Genomic DNA, 4,101 nt, shown 5'->3' with positions numbered 1-4,101 from the left:
ATAAGCATTTTGTTTTAATTGTCTACCAAAAATAAGCATTGAAATCTTCTTGCTTAACCATAAAGTTATCAAACTCATCCAAGCATTGGCTAGCAATTTTAGTAGGAGGGATTTCAGCTTTATCATATCTATAGAGAGAATTTACCTTTACTACCTGTGTCGGGTTATCAAGACCATGAGATTCTTCAATAGGTAGAGGATTAAGATCATATGTTTCTTCAACAGGCGGTAAGTTAAGACCATGTATTTCTTCAATAGGAGGTAAATTCTTAACATCTTCAGCTTTAATACCCTTTTCTTTCATAGATTTCTTTGCCTCTTGCATATCTTCAGGACTGAGAAATAGAACACCTCTCTTCTTCGGAGTTGGTTTAGGAATAGGCTCAGGAGCTGGCTCAGGAAGTGTCCAATTATTTTCATTTGTCAACATATTATTCAATAGAATTTCAGCTTCATCCGGTGTTCTTTCCCCGAAAACAGAACCAGCACAACCATCCAGATAATCTCTGGAAGCATCGGTTAGTCCATTATAAAAGATATCAAGTATTTCATTTTTCTTAAGAGGATGATCAGGCAAAGCATTAAGTAACTTGAGAAGCCTCCCCCAAGCTTGTGGGAGACTCTCTTCTTCAATTTGCACAAAATTGTATATTTCCCTCAAAGCAGCTTGTTTCTTATGAGCAGGGAAATATTTAGCAGAGAAGTAATAAATCATATCCTGGGGACTACGCACACAACCAGGATCAAGAGAATTAAACCATATCTTAGCATCACCCTTTAATGAGAACGAAAATATTTTAAGGATATAAAGGTAGCGAGATCTCTCATCATTAGTGAACAGGGTGGCTATATCATTTAATTTAGTAAGATGTGCCACAACAGTTTCAGATTCATAGCCATGAAAAGGATCAGATTCAACCAAAGTAATTATATCAGGATGAACAGAGAATTCATAATCCTTATCAGTAACACAGATAGGTGAAGTAGCAAAAGCAGGGTCAGGTTTCATTCTAGCATTAAGAGATTGCTGTCTCCATTTAGCTAATAACCTCTTGAGCTCATATCTATCTTTGCAAGCTAAAATAGCTAAAGCAGCTTCTTTTTCAAAAACATAACCCTCAGGAATAACAGGCGAGTCTTCATCATCACTTTCATCTATATAATCAGTTTCAATAATTTCTTCCTCTCTAACCCTAGCAATTTGGTCATCAAGAAATTCACTAAGTGGCACAGTAGTATCAAGCATGGCAGTAGTTTCATCATAAGTATCATGCATAGCAGAAGTGGCATCATCAATAACATGCGACATATCAGAACGAATAGCAGAAGCAGGTTTAGGTGTCGAAAGCTTACTCAAAACAGAAGGTGAATCAAGTGCAGAGCTAGATGGCAGTTCCTTACCTCCCCTCGTAGTTGAGGGATAAATTGTTGTCTTAGCGTCTTTCAAGTTCTTCATAGTGACCAGCAGATATAAATCCCAAGTGACTCAAAGAATAGAGCTATGCTCCCCGGCAATGGCGCCAGAAATTAGTCTTGATAACCCACAAGTATAGGAGATCGCAACAGTTTTCGAGGGTAGAGTATTCAACCTAAATTTATTGATTCGACACAAGGGGAGCCAAAGAATATTCTCAAGTATTAGCAGTTGAGTTGTCAATTCAACCACACCTGGATAACTTAGTATCTGCAGCAAAGTATTTAGTAGCAAAGTAATATGATAGTAGTGGTAATAGTAACAAAAGTAACGGTAGAAAAAGTAATATTTTTGGTGTTTTGTAGTGATTGTAACAGTAGCAACGGAAAAGTAAATAAGCGAAGAACAATATGTGAAAAGCTCGTAGGCATTGGATCGGTGATGGAGAATTATGCCGGATGTGGTTCATCATGTAACAATCATAACATAGGGTGACACAGAACTAGCTCCAATTCATCAATGTAATGTAGGCATGTATTCCGAATATAGTCATACGTGCTTATGGAAAAGAACTTGCATGACATCTTTTGTCCTACCCTCCCTTGGCAGTGGGGTCCTAATGGAAACTAAGGGATATTAAGGCCTCCTTTTAATAGAGTACCGGAATAAAGCATTAGCACATAGTGAATACATGAACTCCTCAAACTACGGTCATCACCGGGAGTGGTCCCGATTATTGTCACTTCGGGGTTGCCGGATCATAACACATAGTAGGTGACTATAGACTTGCAAGATAGGATCAAGAACTCACATATATTCATGAAAACATAATAGGTTCAGATCTGAAATCATGGCACTCGGGCCCTAGTGACAAGCATTAAGCATAGCAAAGTCATAGCAACATCAATCTTAGAACATAGTGGATACTAGGGATCAAACCCTAACAAAACTAACTCGATTACATGATAGATCTCATCCAACCCATCACCGTCCAGCAAGCCTACGATGGAATTACTCACGCACGGCGGTGAGCATCATGAAATTGGTGATGGAGGATGGTTGATGATGACGACGGCGACGAATCCCCCTCTCCGGAGCCCCGAACGGACTCCAGATCAGCCCTCCCGAGAGGTTTTAGGGCTTGGCGGCGGCTCCGTATCGTAACACGCGATGAATCCTTCTCTCTGATTTTTCTCCCCGAAAGTGAATATATGGAGTTGGAGTTGAGGTCGGTGGAGCGTCAGGGGGCCCACGAGGTAGGGGGCGCCCTAGGGGGGTAGGCGCGCCCCCCACCATCGTGGACAAGGTGTGGGCCCCCTGACGTGGATTTTTCTTCCAGTATTTTTCTTATTTTCCAAATAGATGTGCCGTGGAGTTTCAGGTCATTCCGAGAACTTTTGTTTCTGCACATAAATAACACAATGGAAAGTCTGCTGAAAACAGCGTTAGTCCGGGTTAGTTCCATTCAAATCATGCAAGTTAGAGTCGAAAACAAGGGCAAAAGTGTTTGGAAAAGTAGATACGATGGAGACGTATCAACAACGAACTCCGGCAGCACCTCTGACGCATGGAACCGCCGTCGGGGAGGTCGCGCAACCATGGCACGTCTCCTCTCGTCGACAAGACTGCCGCGACCAGACCGACTCCTGCCGCGTACTACGGCGCCACCCCGAGAGCCGGGGGCCACGGCGGGGGTTGCGGCATGCTTGCAGGGACGGCCACGTCCTTGCTTGGGCGCCAGGGAGCCGAGTCCCTCCCGAGGGGCCTTGCCTTTCTCCGCGGCGGAGAACCTCTTCGACGGCGCCATTGCTGCTAGCGGTGGAGCAAGGAGGAAGGAGCAAGTGGACCAAGAAGAGATGGGCGATGGGGGCTCTGCCCCCTCCCCATTTATAGCGGAAGAAGGCCAACCGACGCCTCCCACGATCACAGGTAATGATGATTTTCCTTGCATGTCGCAGGGACTTGTCAAATCGAGCAGTTGCCGAGGCAGTGTGGGGAAGTGGAGACGCCCATGTCTAATCAACCGCCACGCGTCGACCAAGGCCGCAGGCTTTTGGGGCCCGTGGCGCTCCGCGCTTGACCCTTGGCTTTGCCACGAAGCCAAGCCCGAGCGCACCTTGGGCCCAGGGGCTACTGTCGGCGTTCTGGGAATAGGGGTCCCCAGACTTGCCTGCCTGTGGCCCACGGTGTGGCTGTGCGAGCAGGCCCATATGACCCATCTTTGTCAACAAGGCATTCAAGACCCTCGCGAGGGGCCAAGCCTCGCGAGGCGGACGGCGCAAGACCTCCTCAGGAGCGGCCTCTCTAGGCAGGCTCACGAGGAGCGGAGATATCAAGGCGGGGGAAACCTCGCGAGGCTCTCGTGACGTGAGCCATGACGACCAGGATCAGACGGGCGCCAGCGCGCGCAGCGTCCTTGTTTACTCTTTCGTGCCAAGGTGGCAAGCGCAGGCGCGGAGTACCGAGGCATCAGGCAAAGGTTTCCATATCTGTGCAACGAGACCAAGACCAGCAGGCCAGCAGGACGGAGGTCACCGTGGAGCCCAAGAGGGCATCATCACCAGAGCCTTTCACAGGCGAAGACCACTTTTGTCAGGATAGCTTGTACTAGCTGTCCCCTTTCAAATTGGCCGCCGTTGTTGGCTCCCTTCCCGCTCAATATTTGGGGAGAGGACCAGGGCCTATAT

This window comes from Aegilops tauschii, chromosome 4, assembly GCF_002575655.3.
Source record: "Aegilops tauschii subsp. strangulata cultivar AL8/78 chromosome 4, Aet v6.0, whole genome shotgun sequence".
NCBI lineage: Eukaryota > Viridiplantae > Streptophyta > Magnoliopsida > Poales > Poaceae > Aegilops > Aegilops tauschii.
This window is presented reverse-complemented; position numbering follows the sequence as displayed.